General features: G+C 42.5%; 1 protein-coding gene across 1 annotated transcript in view; it reads left to right on the top strand.

Moving 5' to 3' along the window:
* Positions 1-21,185, top strand: part of MACROD2 (mono-ADP ribosylhydrolase 2) — a 2,039,061-nt gene that overhangs the window by 29,311 nt on the left and 1,988,565 nt on the right. The gene's annotated exons all lie outside the window — the stretch shown is intronic.

Genomic DNA, 21,185 nt, shown 5'->3' on the forward strand with positions numbered 1-21,185 from the left:
ATGGAGGGGAGTTTGGTATAGACTAAAAAGATGTATTTTGCTGGAATCTCACAAGGCCCCTCTTTGTTATGACTGTGGGTAATCAGCTGGACAGAGGTACATGGTTAGTGATTGATCCACATTTGTCATCTGCTGGACCCAGATGGCAGTGCCAATGCTGGGTAGGAGGGGAAGAAAGCACTCAGATTTCATGGTGTATGCATATCTCTCAGGAGCTAGAAACTGATTTGCCTGTGAACTGTAATTTCTTGTGCCAAGTTCAGCAGTGGCTCTGTGGCTTTCTATGGGCTGAGTAACAGCTGTATGGAACAGAGACCTTGGACTAACTTCCTGATGTAAAGGGGCTCGCAGGTAATTTGCTGGAGCCTGGAGAGGAGCTGATACATCACCCCACCTAGACTCCTGAGTGATAGACAGCGAAGGTGAGAACAGGAATTTTCCTCCTACACTCAGGTTTAGTTAGTTTGGTTTTTGCCTGTGAAAGACTGGCTGTCTAAGGGCCTGTGGTCAGTAGCCTAACCTTTGCTGCTAAATTGATAATCTTTTCTTAGGATATATTATTGTTGTGTAGTTTATGATTTTCTCAGTAAAATACATACAAATTCTATCCAATGAAATATCCATTGCAGGTGCACCTGTTCAATTTATACAGTTACTTAAGATAGAAGTTATTGTAAACTCAAAAACCTTGTTTCCGAGAACATATTTCCTATATAGGTATTCATATATCTATTGGTAATTTTTAGTGTATTTTGCACAGAATCTTATTTTAGTATTGCTTTGCCTTGATATTATTTATATATATATAATAAAATATTTCCTTGTCTAGCATTGTTCCTTTCATTGGTTGACTCTTACAAGAATCTAAGGGCCACATTAGGTACTAGTTATATCTTCTAGCCAAATGATTTTCTGTTACCTACAGTACCTTACACAGCTCAAGGGTTAATACAATTTTTCTCCAAGAAAATTAACAAATTACAACTATCCTAAACATCTACTGATAGCTAACACCAATGTGTCATCCTGCAAAGCATCAACTGATGCACGAACATTGACAAGTAAATTTATAGCATTCAATGTCCCTACAACTAAAATGGTAGCAGATTCTTTACAAACCATCCATTTTACCACTGCACCTCATGATCCAATACATCCGACCTTATTAAATGATTTGGAGATGTTCTTCTTTCATTCCTTCAGCAGATGATGGTACTCAGCCTACATAGATAGTGGTAATGTACCAGGACCCTGGAAGCATACATTTTCAGACCATGTAACAGAAACACTGTGTTGAGTAACTCCTTTCAAACTACCATCCGATATCCAATCTACCTATTGTCTTAAAACTAGCAGAGAGTCTAGAACATAAGAATAGCCCATTTAGCCCAGTATCCTGTTTCCAACAGTGGACAATCCAGGTCACAATTATCTGGCAAAAACCCAAATATGTTGCTACTCTTAAAGTCAAACATTCTTCACCCAAATCAGACAGAATTCCATAAATTACATAATACTGAAACTGCCCTGATAGGTCTTACTACATACATCTACTCACATCTTGATCTACACCGCCTTGGGTCGATCTCTTCATAAAGGTGGCTAATAAATCCCAATAAATAAATAAAAATAAATGAAGCTGCTGTTCTTTTATTGTACGACCTTGGCAGCATTTGATCTAGTACACCACAGATTATTAATTGAAAGACTTCAGAACATCAGATTTAGACAGAATTTGCATGGTTTGCATCTTATCCATCTGATAGAACTTAATCAATACTGTGGAGAGAAAGTAAATTATTACTAACCAGAGTTCCCTGTGGTATGCCAAAGGGCTCAATTCTTATTTAATATCTACTTGGCTTCCCTTTAAATCCTTATTCAATTGTTAAGACTTACTATCTTTGCTTGTGTCGATTAATATTCAGATCTTGGCTACTATATGATTTAAGTAATCCACAGGACATAACTGAACTTAATCTTAAATTAACTAGTATAACAGACTGGCTACTGAAAAATAATCTAAAACTGGACCCAGAAAAAATTCAGAGGGATGATCTTCTGTAGGAGTCAACAAAATGATTGAGGGTTCTCAACTCAGAGCAAATTACCAAGACCATATAAGAAAATTAAAGCATGGTGGGTTGTGAATACAACTGGCCAGGCTGTCTTTAAATGAAGAGCACATCAGGAAGGACATATGGGTAAAAGAAATGCCCAGGGAAGCACTGCAAGTCCCACCAAGTCTCTCTTCCTCTCCAACCCCAGCTCATCATCATCGCCACAATTTATCAACCGTCTCTGAGCCCATCTATACCACACTCATGCTGTGCCTTCTAGTCCACCCTGGGGCCCATCTATACAACCCACATTCTCCCCTCCTAGCTAGTCCTCAATAGTCCCTCTTTCCTACCTAACCGTGCACATCATATACTTTCTTTTCTCTCAGACCATCTCCGTTTCTCACTCCCTCCTTGTCTTAATGTCTTTTTCCTTCTCTCATCTTATTCTGTTTTTCCTACACTTCTTTTTCCCAATGCAGTTTTTACTTTTTGTTTTGGGGTAGAGTGCTTAATTCCCCCCATTCTATACTTTTCTGCTCTCCTGACCTGATCTGCCTTGCCCCCTACTAATTTCTCCCCCCGTTAGGTCCCCCTCTATTCCACTTTGGTTAGTGACCCTCTCCTACAGGCTAGGCTCACTTGTCCCTCATATCTCCTAAGCAGATTTATCTTTTATTAAAAAAAAAATTATCACCATGCTTCCTGGTAAACATCATATTCTTACTCCTCCTTCCAGGAGCCCCAGACACATTTCATATCTGGAACTAGACTGAAATACAATAGCAACTCCATATCCAGAAAGGCCGTATGAGTTGCTCCTCCACCTGCATGCACAAACCTTGGAAGCTCCACATCTCCCAGGGCCAGATTTGCATGTGGTGTTTCCTGACTTCAGACTGAACCCCCCAAAGATCATATGCTGAGCAGGAAATTGGTGAACACAACGGCACACCTTCATATCAATACACTGTGTGTCAGCCACTTGCTAAAGCTCTATCGGTTACAGAATAAATAGTTGGCTTGGGGAACTGAGTTAGCACTGACTCTAGTGTCTTCTGCAAAAATGGAAATTGGCATCTCATTTGATGTTAAGAGCTTTGGCACAATGTCCCTCCCCCTTTATTAGTAGTAACTCCAGCACAACACCCCCTTTCTCTCTCCTTTTACCAAACATCCCCTTCTTTCTCCTTTATTATCTTCCTAGCACCAGTATCTCCACAATTCCCTCTTTCCGTGGCTCATAGGATGTGGAAGAATATGGAGGTGGCACACCACTATAGCAGTATGCCATCATTCATGGTGCCCTGCACAGCCAAACAGGTCACACACCCCAAAAGCTAGCCTTTAACAGAGTTGCACTGGGAGTAAGAATGGAGCACCATGGCTTAGTAGCTGAACCAAGAGGGAAACCAAACCAAGACACAGATATAGTTGTAGGGCAGTGAACCTCTTCTCCCCTTCCAAACTCCACTCATCTTTACTGTAACCTCTTCCTGCTGCTGCCATGCTATTTCTTTGGGATGATATAGTATAATAAGCCCACTTAGTCCAACATCACTGTTTCCCATAAGATGTAATGAGAGAATTACTCTTATTTTTATGAAAAAAGGGAGATGGTGTTACTCTGTAATTCCCTTTCAATCTTGAGACTCAATCATAGGTCTCTGCATTTCAGAGCTACCAAAGAAAAGCAATTTTAAAGATATTTTTCAGATCATGGCATCAAATGCTGGTACAATCCCTTCCTGCTCCCCCATGTCCTTCCAGTACCATAACTTATTAATTCTGGTGACTACAAGACGGAGGACAAGGACAAAATACAGCTATTGCTTATCCTTGATCCGGCCCAACGGGCACAGAAGTCTTTACTAAAAACTTCCACAGTTTTCCAACCTTTCTGCCTATAGTTTAACTTCAACTATAGTTTAACTTCAGTCCTTTCTCTCTACTTGTTCATGGTTTTCTCTCTGTCCTGACATTCCTTCTTTATGATTCTCTTACAGTCTTGCTCTTGTGTCATAATTTCTTTTTCCTCTACTTATATTTGTCTCTCTGTGGTTTCTGTAATCTCACTTTCTTCTCCGTCCTCCATTTCTCATCCTTTTCTCACCTTCATGTCTGTTCTCTTCACTGTAACCCCCTCTTTCCCTCAGCCACTCCTTTACCAGTCCCACACAGCTTCTCTCCATCTCTTTCAGCTCCTGTCTGCAGCTTGTTTCCCCCTGCTACTCTCCATCTCTTTCAGCTCCTTTTCTGTCTGCAGCGTGTATCCCCTGCCTTCTTCTTCTCTCCCAGATCAAGTCTCCTTCTGCTAGCAACCTTCTGCCATACAGCCCATACTCTCCCCGAGTTCCTCTTACCTTCACAATCTGTGTCTGCTTGTCTCCCACAGCTCTTCTATCAGTCGTGTCCCCATAACTCAGTCTGTCTTCCTTTTACAGCTCCTCTCTGTCTTTTTCAACATTTCTCTCATAGGCGGCCCAGCTGTTTAGGGAGGCTAAAGAGGGTGGGGGCAGGCCCTACTCCATAATTGTCTTACAACTATATAGAATCCAAAGGTGGTTATATTTATGTTTGTATTTGGTCATTTTACTATTGTTATGATGATAACAAAATCGTAAGTTTTATGGCAAACTGGACCTGCTGTATACCGCCTTGGGTGAACTTGTTTATAAAGCCGGTTAATAAATCCCAATACATAAATAAATACACATGCAGAAAAAAAGAGTAAGTAAAAGGGGAGGGAAGGAAGATGCAGGACCAAAGTGCAGAGATGCTAAGGGTAGTCTTTCCCAAACATTGAAGAGTACTACCCTAATTAGTGAGTTTGAAGGCTAGCGAGTGAAGGTTTTCTTGCGGTGCAATCGATGTATACAATTTGCCAAGGTGTAGAAGAGATTGAATCCTAAGGAAGGTATTGACAAGTAATAAATGTCTTCATGTGCATGTAAAATGGATTTATATATCATAAATGACATGGCTACTACTAAAAAAAAAAAAAAAGGGGTGAGCAAATCTAAATAAATATCATAAGGATTTTGCCTTGGTTATGTGAATATAACTTGTGCCGGTTTTTCTATTACGGTGTGGTTCACATTTGTCTTTTAAGTGAGTTGTTATTACTTTTTGTTTTTATTTTCAGGTTTTGTCTTTATATATTTATTTTATTTATTTGTTGCATTTGTATCCCACCTTATCCCACCTCTTTGCAGGCTCAAAGTGGCTTACAATACATCATGAGTAGTGGAAGAATATTAGTAATAAACATTTAGTATTGCATGTTCTTGGTCAGCATGATAAGAAAAGCGAAGTAGTAGTATACAAGCAGATTTTAGGAGACAGTTCTAAATGAAGTTATTTCTTAACCTTATTTTTTAGTATTTTTTTTCTTTATTTTTCATTTTTTATGTAGTACCTTATAGTGTAGTACACAGCTTTCAATAAGCTTTTGACAGATCGCAACATAAGTATGTGACTTATTAGTGCCAGTATTGTCTGTCATTTTTCTATGTGCCAAAACAGCGATGATTTGATATTGCCACTATTTTTGTGCCAAAATAGAGATGATTTGTAAAAAATGTTTTTACAAACTGTGGGTACCTATATGATTGATTTTTATTTATTAATGTATACACAATTTTAAGTAGTATGTTTCTTTTCTTTTAAGATTTATATATATGTATATATTTTGAATAGACCTGATGGTTTTATATCCTATCCTATATAATAATTCTCACCTCCAACGTTTGAATGTGCCTGGGACCGTGCCTCCCTCGGAGGTGGTCTGCTAGGCAGGCATGCACTGATGTCAGTGACGTCAGTGACAGCTGATACCAAAGCAAGGGGAGGAGTAGGGAAACACGCTCCTCGTGTTTCCCTACTCCTCCCCCTGCCTGGGAATCAGCTGTCATTGCGCCGCTCCCTGCCATTTCGGAGCAAGTTGCCATCATAAATATTGGTGTCTGGCTGTTGCTGTATAACTTGTATTTTTTTTCCTTTTCTTGTTGAAGGCAGCCCGTAGCTAGGGAGTACCATGCGTGAGAGTTCAGTGCATCTTGTCTAAAGAGAAAATGAAGTTGCATAACTGCAGCAGGTGTTCTCTGAGGACAGCAGGACTTTAATCCTCACAACCCTCTTGCTTCCCCAAGGATTTGTATTCCTCTAACTAGTTATGGACTGAGGAGGTCCCGTGTGACAGCAGCATGTGGGAACTGCCACACATGCGTGGTGAGATGGCCCAAACACTTCTAGAAAAGTTGTTGAGGTACTGTTTTCCACACCTGGCTCAGTCAGTGACGTCACTCATACATGAGGATTCAAGACCTGTTGTCCTTGGAGAATACATGCTACCTGTAAAACTGATGAAAATCCACAAACAATTCATTCCTGTGTTCTTAAAACATAGTTCCTATTCAGTAATAACACTGTTAACCACAATCCCAAACAGTCTTTTACGCCGCTGGGCTTTCACAGCTCCAATCCCGTTTCTTCCATCTCAGATTTGGGCAGACGCACCCCTAGAGTCCAGTTGCAATATCCCTTCCATTATACCTCGTTTTCCATGTTGGTCTTTGATTTGTTGTCCTCCTCCTTGATCTTGTTTCCACTCTAGGATCCTAGCACCATGGGGGATACTACTTCAGGAACCCAAGGGGAAACCCAATCTCCTAAGTTTAGCTACATTGATGTCGCAGGACTCCACTTTCCTGAACACTTATTTTACACTGGTACCCACACTCTCCTTATGCTGCCATACTATTTCTAATCTCTCATACTAGATCCAAAGTGAGCACACACTGATAAGAACATAGGACAGGGTATGTAGCTTCTCCTCTTTCTCCCTCCATCTTCCTGGCCTTCAGCCTTCCAAGTGACCCCTCCTTTTCAAACAAGGGAATGTACTAATAGGTCACTCCATACGGTTAGGACCCTTCTACACCACTTTTAGCAGCTTCTGTTATAACACACCTGCATAATGAGTATTTTGTAGTGCCTTTGAATGGTGGGAAAGACTGTATTAGTAAAATGGATTTGAATTTTATGTGTAATTGAGAACTTTGACAAGGTTTCTGATGAAGAAACCCAAGTATTTTTGTTGTCCAGTATAACTAGAAGTCTGATATGGAAATAGCCTTAATTATCATAGTTTGTTAGAGAGACAGAGAAACCAATCACCAGGAATTTTAAACTAAAATGAACTATTCAGTGTTGCCAGATGGAAAAAAATTTGTCACGCACAAAGTCAGCCCCAAACCGCACAAATTCAATTTGCATGTGAATGACATTAATAAATATTAATGAGGCCATTTGCATACAAATGACATCATTAAGCCCGCCTCTGTGGGGCTTTTACTGGCCGCGGCCGTGGGAAAACCACAGTGGGCGAAAAAGCCGCTGGCGGGGCTTTAAAAAGTTGCCCAAAATCCCACAGCCCGCACGCGATGTGAAAAAGCCGCAGCGGCTCGTGGAAAGGAGCAAAATTGGGCGAGAAACCCGCAGCCCTGGCAACTCTTGAGCTATTATAAGATTGTCCTTGACTTTTCTGTTTCAGTTTAATTTCCTCTGCTTCAGCTGAAAGGTGAAAACTGAAACAAGGTTAGCTTGATCTTCAGAGACAGGATCTGGTGAGCTGTAGCTAAATATTTGATATGTCTGCTTTCACTTTATATGAATTCTAGTAAAAAAAGGTCCGTTTCTGACACAAATGAAACGGGCGCTAGCAAGGTTTTCCTCGGAGTGTGTGTGTGTATGAGAGAGTGTGTGTGAGAGTGACTATGTGAGAGAGAGAGAGAGAGTGAATGCGCGAGTGTGTGTGTGTGACAGAGAGAGAGAGTGAGTCTGGGTGCGAGTGTATGTGTGAGAATGATAGTGTGTACAAGTGCGTATGTGAGACACTGGGTGTGTGCGAGAGAGAGTGTGTTTCACACACGATACAGTGTGTGAGAGAGAGAGAGAGTGTGTGTGAGACAGAGTGTGAGAGTATGTGTTCGATACACAGACTCTCTGTGAGACCGAGAGAGTGTGTGAGAGTGACTGTGTGACACATAGAGTGAATGTGATACAGTGTGAGACATACAGTGTGTGAGAGTGAGAGAAAGACACTGACTCTGAGAGAGAGAGAGACAATGTGTGTGTGTGAGAGTGTGTGTGTGACAGAGATACCTCCCCCTCCTCCCTTCTCCCCTCTCCTCCTCCTCCCCCTCCCCCCTGTTCCCCCATGGGGGGGTACTGCTGAACTGGGAGGAGACTGAGGCTGAAATCTTACCTGATTGGCGGGTCGATTCTTTGATGTGGCCCATGCGGTGCTGTGATTGGCGAGATGTGGGCATATCTGAAAGGGGAAGGGGAAAGTGAACCGTGTGAAGCTAATTTCCTCGTAGGATTAGGCTGTTTCATGCAGTTGTGCTAATGTTTATACCTATATCAAAGCCCACTGTTGTTGCTACCCCGCCAATCAGGGCGAGGCTGCAGGCTTAGTTACGTCACCCAGATGGAGATTGCAAAGCTACTTAAGGGAGTGCGGTGGAACTTGTAGTGTTCAGTAAGTGATGAAGGGCTTTTGGGGTTGAGCTGCCGTCTGATACGTAAGTGATGTTGGCTGCGTGGCAGTTGGTGCGAGGGTGTACTTGGGTCCGCGCGCGCGTTGTTGTGGTGTCTTGCGGGGGGGGGGGGGCGCAGCGAGAGAATGAGCGCTGGACCTATGGAGAGTGGTGCTGGCGGCGTGAAGAGTCTGCCTTAGTGCCGCGTCGTTCACCTGCTCAGTGCCGTGGAGAGCGAGTTGCAGGTGGGCAGCAAAAAAGGAGACCCCACAGAGAGGCAGCTGAGCGTTACTCTGCAGTACACTGAGCTCTGGCTGCGCTTCAAGGAACTCACCAATCCTATATAATAAAAAGCACCTCCAACGTTCTGAGAGGGAGGGAGACGTGGGGGCTGCCAACTCTAACAGTTCCCTTGAGGGCGGGGTGATTACGAACCCTCATGTGATTGGTCACTGCTGCTTGTGACGAAGCCGGAAGTACGTGACGTCAATTCAGGAGATGGATACAGAGAGAACGAATGCTTCAAGGTTTCAGTGCCACGGAGTCAGCTTCAGAATGTTGGAGGTGCTTTTTATTGTATAGGATAAGAACATAAGTATTGCCATACTAGGACAGACTGGAGGTCCATCAAGCCCAGTATCCTGTTTCCAACAGTGGCCAATCCATGTCCCAAATAAGCAGTGGATTTTCCCTGTCCATCTTATTAATGGCTTATGGACTTTTCTTTTAGGAAGCTATCCAAACCTTTTTTAAACCCCACTAAGCTAACCACTTCTACCACATTCTCTGGCAATGAATTCCAGAGTTTAATTACATATTGAGTGAAGAAATATTTTCTCCTATTTGTTTTAAATTTACTACTTAGTAGCTTAATTGCGTGCCCCCCTAACCCTAGTATTTTTTGGAAAGAGTAAACAAGCGATTTATCTCTACCTATTCCACACAACTCAGCATTTTATAGACCTCTATCATGTCTCTTCTCCAAGCTGAAGAGCCCTAGCCACTTCAGCCTTTTATCATAGGGAAGTTGTCCCATCCCTGCAAAAGGTTCTCTGTAGAGGTGTCTTTCTCTAATAAATAATTTTAACTAGATATTCACAAGAATGAGCGTACCTTTATGTTTGTATTGATAGAAATGTCTTTGAAATGGCTAAAGTTAAGTCTAAATTGAGGCTTCCTGTGCCTATTAGCTGTCCTTTATACTTATACTATAGTTACTGTAAGATAGCCCCCTTAAATGCTAGCCTATGGAACTATAACAGAGACTTTATATGCTAAACACAGTGGTTCCCAAACCTGGTCCTGGAGGCATTCCAGCCAGTCAGGTTTTCAGGATACTCACAATGAATATTCATGAGAGAGATTTGCAGGCACTGCTTCCACTGCATGCAAATCTATCTCATGAATATTCATTGTGGATATACTGAAAACCTGAATGGCTGGGGTGCCTCCAGGACCAGGTTTGGGCACTACTTTGCTAAGAAAAAGTATTCCTTAAAACTCCTTTGTTAAATGAGCAGAGTAACTTAAAATAAAGTCCCTGAAGTTACCTCTTTAATTCTAAGTCTACCTTTCCCCCAGTTTGAAAACAATATCCCAGCAAATTCTTACCAATTAAGATCTCCCTCTCTGGAAATCTTCTCACAGCACCTCTCCTGTCAAATGCCTTCTGAAAATCCAGCTGCATAATATCAACCAGCTCATCTTTATCCACATCCTATATAATAATTCTCACCTCCAACGTTCGAATGTGCCTGGGACCGTGCCTCCCTCGGAGGCAGTCTGCTAGGCAGGCACGCACTGACGTCAGTGACAGCTCCCCTTGCCTCGGAATCAATTGTCACCCCGCGTTACGGCCCCCCGCCGCCGTTGTCGACTACCTGTGCTGACGGGGGGCCCAAACCCCCGACAGCTGAAGTCCTGTTTTGCCCTTCGTGGCGTTGGTTCATCGATGATCTTCTCTTCAAGTTTCTGTGCGTGCGACAGAATGTCTGACGTCAGACGCACGCACAGAAACTTGAACAGAAGATCCGCGAAGGGCAGAACAGCAGTTCGGCTGTCGGGGGTTTGGGTCCCCCGTCAGCACAGGTAGTTGACAACGGCGGTGGCGGCGGGTGATTTTCGGTGGGAAGGGGGGTCCACGGGGCCGTAACGCGGGGGTGGGAGGGTTGAAAATGGAGGGAGGGCAGACTGTGGAACACCGAGGGACGGTGGGGGATTGCCTGTCTAGCGCCCGTTTCATTGGTTACAGAAACGGGCCTTTTTCCTAGTGTTTAATAATAAAAAAAACAACCCAAACTTGATATACGGCCTTTTCTGATAAACAGCTCTCAGCAGTGTACAAATAAAACCAAAAGTAGAAAAAAAGATTAGAAATGAACGCCTTTAAAATAGATCTTGCTAGGAGTGACTTTCCTATCTATCTGTCTGTCTATTTATCTATCTATCTATCTACAGCCCTTCTAGATCCCCTCTCAAGCATCTCTGTCTCAAAGGGCTAGGTGCCATAAGCTAAGAAAAAAGTTTTGGTGCTAAACTGTACCTGTAAATAAATACTATATATTTTCAGTTTTATGAATGCAGTGTGTTTAAATAATGTATTCCTTTCATAACAGGAAGAACGTTCTGCTTCTGTGCTGTACTTGTTGTGCTGCCAATTTCATGATATAATATGAAAGCAGAATCAGTTTTACCAACTATGCCTTGTGAATACAAGCATTCTTATCTAGTTGGCTAGTTTGTAAAATAAAACACCAAGCTCACTATTTTTTTAAGTGGAGACCCAGTTTGGAAAAACTATCTTGAATGTGAGAGCCAGAATGTAGTTATAAATGTAACTAAAACAGTCTGCTTTCCCAGACTCACACACACACACACTCTCTCTCTCTCTCTCTCTCTCTCTCTCTCTCTCTCTCTCTCTCTCTTTCTTCCCCAACACACTTCCTCCTCCCAAAAGCCCATTCCCTACCAATCTCCTTTTCCCCCTATATATATTTGCTGTCTGTGCACCATTTCTTGCTCTTTCAAACTAGCTTTATTTCCCAGATATCTCTCCTCCCTGGTAGCACAACCTCTGTAACTAGGGTCGCCAACCTTTTGACAGAGAAAAACCCAACACTTGCCCCTCTGTTCTTCTCCTTTGCCCTACCCCAAGTCCCTTGCCAGACCTATTATTGTACTTTCCCTCACCCGCCCCTCTACAACCGTTAGCACTAATGTTGCCATCTCAGAAGAAAACAAATGACACATTCACTTAAGTTTTATGATTATTTCACAAACCCTGTCTGATGTTATAACAAACTAAAATTATATTAAATTATATTATATTAAAGTTTTGATGTCCTCTCAGTAAGGGCAACACACAATCCCTCCTGCAAAACACTGCACAAAAACACACTCAAAATCTTTCCATACCATAATAGCAAGAACTTTCAAGACTCAGAGCAACACCCTTATCTATGAAAAGGCAGCACTGTAAATATAACACTGGGTCGTAAAATACCAATACATCACCTAGTGAGAAAACAGGACGGCTACAGATCTCTACACAGAAACTGCATACTAGCAGAATACGCTGTGCTTTTTTTGTGCTGGTACGCACCGGTACGGTGTACCGGCACATTTTTTCCTAGGGCCAGCTCACTTGCCTGTCCTTAGCTCCCCAGCCCTGCTTTCTGTTCCTGCTGCCTGCGACGCGTTTAAATCTTTTATTTTTTTTCAACCTGAAGTCACAGCGCCAGTGTCCTGCCCTCGCGGAAACAGGAAACTACATCAGAGGAAGGCGGGACACTGAGAGGGAACGAAGGGAAGGCTGAAGGAGGCGAGCCTGGTCCTTTCACTAATGCCGGCGCTGCAACTTCAGGTAAAAAAAAAAGATATAAACGTGTCGCGGGGTGGCAGGAACAGAAAGCAGGGCTGTCGGGGAGCTAAGGGTGGGCAGGTGGGGCTGGGGTACTGGAACTCGATGGGGGCTTAAAAGGGGGGCAGGTGGAGGCTGGGGCGAGTTATTGGACATGGAGGGGAGGATAGGGGGCAAAGGAGAATTGCTGGACATGGAGGGGAGGGCAGAGGAGAATTGCTGAACATGGATGGGAGGGGAGGGCAGGGGGCAAAGGAGAATCGCTGGACTTGGAGGGAAGGGCAGATGAGAGTCGCTGGACATGGATGGGAGGGGGAAAGGGGAGAGAGGAGAAATCACTGGACATGAAGGGCAGGGGAGAGGAGAATTGCTGGATATGGTTGGGAGGGGGGAAGGGGTAAAAGAGAATCACTGGACACATGGTAGGGGAGGGCAGAGGAGAATCTGGACATGGATGGGAAGGGAGGGCAGGGGAGAGAGCAGAGTTGCTGGACATGGAGGGAAGGGCAGGAGAAATACTGGACATGGATGGGAGGGGAGGGAAAACAGAGGAAGTAGATGCACATGCATTGGAGTGGAGGGCGAGAGGAGAAATGCTGGATGGAGGGGAGGGAAGGCTGAGGAGGAGATGCACATGGGTTTAGGGGGGAGAGGAGAAATTCTGGACATGGATGGAGGGGAGGGGAGAGAGTTGAAATGCTGGACATGGATAGAGGGGAGGGAAGAGAGAGGAAGTGAGATGAACATGGATGGAGGGGTGGAGAGAGGAGAAATGCTGGACATGGATGGAGGGGGAGAGGAAAAATGCTGGACGAGGATGGAAAGAGGAAGGAGATGCATACTGACAAGATGAGGGAAAGGGAAAAGAGGAGAAAAACTGAACACGGATGAATAAAATAGGCAAAAGCTGGATCCACTCTTTACCTTCTCCAGTCAAGTCTGCAGAGGACCCAGCTTTTACCTATGGATTTGGTGCAAGAAATGAAGAAGGAGGAAGCCCTGGAAATGGAGTTAAGGGAACAGATAGAGAGCAGCAGAATCAGAGACTGGGACCAACATGATCAGGAAAACAAAGTCACCAGACAACAAAGGTAGAAAAAAATCATTTTATTTTCATTTTAGTGTTTGGAAGATGTCCAATTTGAGAATTTATATCTGCTGTCTTATTTTGCACTGGGTATACTAGAGCTGTAACAGCTTATAGAAATTATAATGAAAAAAAATCACAAGTTTTCTCCTATATTGGTGTAGTATTTTCAGTGATACTGCTTATATTAAATTTTTTTTCAGTATATTAAAAGCAGGAAGCCGGCAAAAGAATTGGTTGGGCCGCTGGATGACCGAGGGGTAAAAGGGGCAATCAAGGAAGACAAAGACGTAGTGGAGAGATTGAATGAATTCTTTGCTTCGGTTTTCACCGAGGAAGATTTGGGTAGGATACTCATGTTGGAAATGGTATTTCAAGCGGACGAGTCGGAGAAACTTACTGACTTCACGGTAAACCTGGAGGACGTAATGGGGCAGTTCAGCAAACTGAAGAGTAGCAAATCTCCTGGACCAGATGGTGTTCATCCTAGAGTACTGATAGAACTGAAAAATGAGCTTGCGGAGCTACTGTTAGTGATATGCAATTTATCCTTAAAATCGAGCATGGTACCGGAAGATTGGAGGGTGGCCAATGTAACGCCAGTTTTCAAAAAAGGTTCCAGGGGAGATCCGGGAAATTATAGACCGGTGAGTCTGACATTGGTGCCGGAGAAAATGGTAGAGGCTATTATTAAAAACAAAATTACAGAGCACATCCAAGGGCATGGATTACTGAGACCAAGTCAGCACGGCTTTTGTGAGGGGAAATCTTGCCTGACCAATTTACTTCAATTCTTTGAAGGAGTAAACAAACATGTGGACAAAGGGGAGCCGGTTGATATTGTGTATCTGGATTTTCAGAAGGCATTTGACAAGGTACCTCTTGAAAGGCTACAGAGGAAATTTGGAGGGTCATGGTATAGGAGGAAATGTCCTATTGTGGATTAAAAACTGGCTGAAGGATAGGAAACAGAGAGTGGGATTAAATGGGCAGTATTCACAATGGAGAAGGGTAGCTAGTGGGGTTCCTTATGGACTGTGCTAGGACCGCTGCTTTTTAATATATTTATAAATGATTTAGAGATGGGAGTAACTAGCGAGGTAATTAAATTTGCTGATGACACAAAGTTATTCAAAGTCGTTAAATCGCAGGAGGATTGCGAAAAATTACAGAAGGACCTTACAAGACTGGGAGACTGGGCGGCTAAATGGCAGATGACATTTAATGTGAACAAGTGCAAGGTGATGCATGTGGGAAAAAAGAACCCAAATTATAGCTACGTCATGCAAGGTTCCACATTAGGAGTCACGGACCAAGAAAGGGATCTGGGTGTCGTCGTCGATAATACATTGAAACCTTCTGCTCAGTGTGCTGTTGCGGCTAGGAAAGCGAATAGAATATTGGGTATTATTAGGAAAGGTATGGAAAACAGGTGTGAGGATGTTATAATGCCGTTGTATCGCTCCATGGTGCGACCACACCTTGAGTATTGTGTTCAATTCTGGTCGCCGCATCTCAAGAAAGATATAGTAGAATTGGAAAAGGTGCAGCAAAGGGCGACTAAAATGATAGCGGGGTTGGAAGACTTCCCTATGAAGAAAGACTAAGGAGGCTAGGGCTTTTCAGTTTGGAGAAGAGATGGCTGAGGGGAGACATGATAGAGGTATATAAAATAATGAGTGGAGTGGAACAGGTGGATGTGGAACGTCTGTTCACGCTTTCCAAAAATACTAGGACTAAGGGGCATGTGATGAAACTACAGTGTAGTAAATTTAAAACAAATCGGGGAAAAGGTTCCTTCACCCAACTCATAATTAAACTCTGGAATTCGTTGCCGGAGAACGTGGTGAAGGCGGTTAGCTTGGCAGAGTTTAAAAAGGGGTTAGAAGGTTTCCTAAAGGACAAGTCCATAAACCACTACTAAATGGACTTGGGAAAAATCCACAATTCCAGGAATAACATGTATAGAATGTTTGTACGTTTGGGAAGCTTGCCAGGTGCCCTTGGCCTGGATTGGCCGCTGTCGTGGACAGGATGCTGGGCTCGATGGACCCTTGGTCTTTTCCCAGTGTGGCATTACTTATGTACTTATGTATATGCACCATGGCTGGTGTAAGGGGTGTGGCTACTGTGGGTGTGGCTATCATAGGGGCAGAGCCATAGATGGTTACCCCGCCCAAAATTAGTATCAGTACCTTATTTCCTACAAAAAAAGCACTGAGAATACTGCATCCTGGTTGTGCACAAAACACAGGCAGACCCTCAACAAATATGAAATAAGGGACTGCAGAGCAGTAATAGAGATATGAAGACAAAATACCTTTAAATCTCAAGAATCAGACTTGCATGTACACCAATATTAGAGAAACAGAAACTGCAAGATATTAGAGATGCACATTTCCTCAAGCTGACTTGTTCCAAGTAATACATTCAAAATACAATACTTTATTCTACCCTTGTAGTCGGAACATTTTATTTTTCCATTCATTTTGATCCAAGTATCTCTTCTGCTTTTCTCTGTTTTTCCTGCCTTTCTAGGGTGTCCTGTACATTTTAACATTTCTTCTCTCTTCATGTCCACTATCCATCTTCTCTCTGCATGCCTATCTGTCCTGTCCAGCATCTTTCCTCTGTGTCTCTGTTCCTGTCCTCCCTCCATGTTCAGCATCTGCCCTCTTAGTGTCCTTATCCTCCCCTTGTATTCAGCATTGCTCCATTGTGTCCCTATCACACCCCCTTTTCATCATTGCCCCTCTGTGTCCCTGTCCGTATGCTTACTCCATATCTAGTATCTCTTCTTTTGCTCTATCCCTCCCTTCTCTCTTCCCTTCCTCCTATATCCCAGATACTCAGTCCAGCATCCTTCCCTCTCTCTATCCTGCCCCTCTGCAGTCACATATACCTTCCTCTCTCCATCTGTGAGTCCAGTGTCTCTCCTCCTCTTTTCCACCCCCAATCCAGTCTTTTTCCTCCTTTCCTGGGTCCAGCAACCCCCCTATCTTTCCCTCCAGTACAGTCTCTCTCTCTCTCTCTCTCATCCGTCCCTTCCCAGCAGGTCCAGCATATCTCCATTTAGTGCAGTGGACTTTGATCCTGGGGAACTGAGTTCGATTCTCACTGCAGCTCCTTGTGACTGGGCAAGTCACTTAACCCTCCTTTGCCCCTGGTACAAAATAAGTACCTGAATATATGTAAACCACTTTGAATGTAGTTGCAAAAACCTCAGAAAGGCGGTATATTAAGTCCCATTTCCCTTTCCCCTTTCCCTTTCTTTATCCTTCCCACCCAGACCCAGCACATCTCCATTTCCTTTCTCCCAAGATCCAACAATCTCCCATCTCCCTCCTCCCCTCCTTGATCCAGCACGTCTCCATTTCCCTTACCCCCCAGATCCAGCACATTGCCATCTCCCCCTCAATCAGGTCCAGCATCTCTCCCTCCCACCCCAAAGGAGAAAGAGGCATTGGCTGGACTCAGAAATGGGAGAGAGAGAGGCCGCAACATCAGGAACAGAAAAAAATGACTTTTGTATTGCTGGTTTTAGGAGTCTGTCGGCAACCGGCCTGGTTATTGAAAAACCAGCCAATTGGCAACCCTTTTTATAACAGCTATTCTGTTTTCATCTGGCACCATGTGGCTCTCAGTGATTTTGTGCCATATGATGCCAGTACTCCTTCACTGTTTGCACATTTTTTTTTTTTTACAAGCATTACATAGTCGTTTGAGCCATGTGATGCCCACATTCACTGAGAACTGTGCAGTGCTAGAGGAAAACAGAGTAACTGTTCTGGAGGCAGTACTGGCAGCAAGTCTTCATAGAAGATTGAAGGGAGAGTATATACTGGGGAGAAGAATTAGGGAGCTGCACTAAAGGTCAATGGGAGCAGCTACAGAATTATGGGCTTGCAATTAACACTGCATTTGATACCTTGTATGAAATTGGTTTAGGAGGTGGAATTCTGTTGGTTTGTCAACTGTTTGCAGAACAGGTTTTTAAAATGTTCACTGGGAGGATGAATATTCTGATAATGTGCTCATCTAATGCAGGGTTTAATACTTATTCCTATATTTTTTATTTATTGTTGCCACTTATTCAGATTGTAGAGAAGTTTGGAGTTGTATGTCATCTATATGCTGATCATATACAGTTGCTGGCTGGTGTGAAAGTGAAAAGTTGTAATTATGTGCTTTAAGAGACAATTAGGCCTTAGGTTTTAAAGCATATTTTCATTTCTTAGTTGAGCCAGAGATACAAACTTAGCTGAACTGCAAGCATGAAGCAAGGCTTGCATTAAGGACAGAAAAATAGCCTGGTCTCCAAAGATAAGCAGAAAGAAAGAGAAAGATAAGAACAAATTGTTCCCTCAAAAGGAGAAGTAGCTGGGGGAACTTTCTAGTTTAACAGATAGCAACTAGGGGATGGAGGTACAGAATGTCCTCCTGCTGCATGCAAGGTGAATATCTGTAGTTCTGTTTTTCACTTTGATATTGGTTCCACAATTTTTCCTATAAAAACGCAGGTTTTGCATATTGTAATTTGGAGAATGTTGGACCTAGGAAGAGACATTATCACTCTGGGATCTGATTTTAATTCCTTGCTTTGCAAAATCATTATGTACACTAGTGAATAAAGCTATCACATTCTAATGACTTGTTAAACTTTTATTTATTTCCACAGCATTCCCGATCCATGATAAATCCATAGGGATCGACACTGGTCCTATTCATTTGGGAATGTTGGCAACTTGAAAAGGTGTTTGTTGGTAGTTGTATCATGGTTTTGGTAGAACCGATTAAACTCAAATCCATCAGAGTATTTAAGTTATAAGTGGAGAAAAGTTAGTGAATTTTCCAGAAATTGATTCTGTCGTAATTCATTTAGAGGAGACTATAAAGAGTCTGGGTGTTACCCTGGATAAAGATGTGAAGCGATGGGTATCTTCTGTGGTGCATGTGTCTTTCTGATCCCTTAGGTCAGAGTTCTTCAATGCAGGTCTGCGGGACAATAATGGACTTCTGGGATGGCCTGTGCAGTCTTTCTTGTTTTTGCCGCTGGATAAAGACTGTGGTCTTTGCATTGAAGAACACCAATGCCATGCTTTTGATGTTGGATAAAATGCCTCACTCCCTCTCTCTCTCTCTCACTTCCAACCCACGGTCTGGCATCGCTCACATTAGCCCTCCTTTTCTCGTCTGGTCTGATCTTTCCCTCTCCACTTTGCAGGTTCAGCATTCCTCCCACCTGATAGTCCTACAAACATGCTCGTTTTTCCAGCAACGATTCAGCCACTCTACCTTCGGATAGCCCCAGGGGCCTTCCCTCTATGCATGCCTCCTACATGGCAACAGGAAGTGAAGAAGTAGTAAAGAAAAAATTGCTGGTGACATTTTATTTAATGTCCTTCCCACTTCACTATTCTCTCATTCATGCCATTACTTTGCTCTTCCTGTATAGATTGCCCATAGAACATACTTTTTTCCTACTGATTAGCCACTTGGATACATTGGAACAGTTGCATGGCATCTATGTGTGTAAATGTCATTCCTGTATGAATACCAATTTCACAGTGCCATTGTTTACATGTGTAGATGTCAGGATGTTTCAAGTTTATTTCGGTTTTGATATACTGCACGTTCAGAGTCTTTTCATGGCTGTTCACAATACTTCAAATGTAGCCAACAGATACAGAAAGGAACTACAATAAATAGATAGGATAGTGGAAGAGAGAGGAGAGGGGAGAAGGTTTTTTTTATTTTATTTATTTATTGCATTTGTACCCCACATTATCCCACCTTTTTGCAGGCTCAATGTGGCTTACAGAGTGGTTGTGTTTGCAGATCCATCTGTTGTGTTGCTCTGTCATTGTGGTTGGGTGGAGAGGATGCATAAACTTCAAGGCATAGTTTGGATGATCTCAAAACCTATGCATGCATTTTCTATTTTGCAATGGCAATACAAATATATTTTTAAAAATTGCCCTGTCAGCAGTTCTACCTGCTGTGAGGCAGGCATGCCAGCTACCTTCTCATTTTGATTAGAGGTTTCTGCCAGTTATTGAGGGAGTAATTGTGCTTAGCTTTGACTTTTTTTTTTTTTTTTTTTAATTTCACTCGGCTCCAAAATTGGCTCCTCTCTTGCATACACAGCTCCAGTTTAGATAGAGTATAGAAATTGGAATTGAGATGTCCAGGTCAGAAGGTGTCAAATTCCAGTACCATTTTAAGTGACGTGGTGTGGTAGCCGTGTTAGTCCACTTTTAAAGGTAATAAATAGAAATAAAACAAAGCAAAGAAAAGTAAATAAGATGATACCTTTTTTATTGGACTAACATATTTTTTGATTAGCTTTCAAAGGCAGTACCTTCTTCAGATCAGAAAAGAAGGTATTGCCTTCAAAAGTTAATAAAAAATGTATTACGTTAGTCCAATAAAAAAGGTATCATCATCTTTTCTTTGCTTTGTTTTATTACCAGTAGTATTTTAGAAAAAGGATCTGACAGTATATATCCGTTTTTTTAAATATATGCAGGAATGCATGTCTATGCACTATTTGCATGTGGTGAGAGCAGACATTTAACAATTGTTACTGTCTAAAACATCAACAGAGGCTACTAGGCAACATACACCTCTAAGTGTATTACCACGTGCAAGTTAGTATTTCAGAACCTAGTTGTGTAAGTGCCGACACATAGATATGAATGTGTGTCATGTTGGAAACTTGCATGTATAAATAAGTATAGAGCCCTTATTCTGCACAAGCGATTTGAGGGAAGAGGAACCACTGAAGGGTTAAGGGGGTGATCTCCCCTAATCCTTCCTGTGGAGCATCACCCAAGCCAAACATTTCTTTCGAAACCAAGTGCAACTGTAAATTCTGACATTGATCACAGTGATCATAGGCATTTCCCTTTTGAAATGGGGAATATACGTGGATTGTTTGGTTTTGCCCTAGTCCTGTCCTGATCCTATTCTCTTGTCATATGCACATGTTAACTGATGTACACGTGTTAACTCCTGGCTTTCTAAAATTGGGTTTTCAGCGTTTATTTGATACACAAATTTATTTATTTAAAACAGAATCCGCATATTGAAACATCTATGCAGATAACATTAAAAACATATATAAAACAATAAATTTAATTTAAAATAAAACCAAACAAATTCAGATCAGAATTTACTACAGCCTGTACTTCATATCATCTATCATAAATAGTATCTCTTGTAAATGATCAAACATTCACTCTGCATTCTTTAAGTTACTCATAGGATTCCTAAAATAAGGGTCACAGGCTTGTGAATTCTAGCACTTACCCTGGAGGAGGAGCCTAATGGTTAGTGCAGTGGCATGAGAAACAGGGGAACCGGCGTCAATTCCCACTGCAGCTCCTTGTGACTCTGAGCATGTCACATAACCCTCCATTGCCCCAGGTAAAGAAATAAGTACTTGTATATAATATGTAAACCGCTTTGCTTGTAACCACATAAAGAGGTATATCAAATCCCATCCCTTTTCCCTTATTTGCTGGAATTCACATATGTATGTTGTGAAATTGGCACCTACCACAACTATTTACACGTGATGCTGCTGTTCATTAAGATGTATAGATTTGTAAAATTAATACTCCTACTGGCCAATA

This window comes from Microcaecilia unicolor, chromosome 3 (assembly GCF_901765095.1).
Source record: "Microcaecilia unicolor chromosome 3, aMicUni1.1, whole genome shotgun sequence".
Taxonomy (NCBI): Eukaryota; Metazoa; Chordata; class Amphibia; order Gymnophiona; family Siphonopidae; genus Microcaecilia; species Microcaecilia unicolor.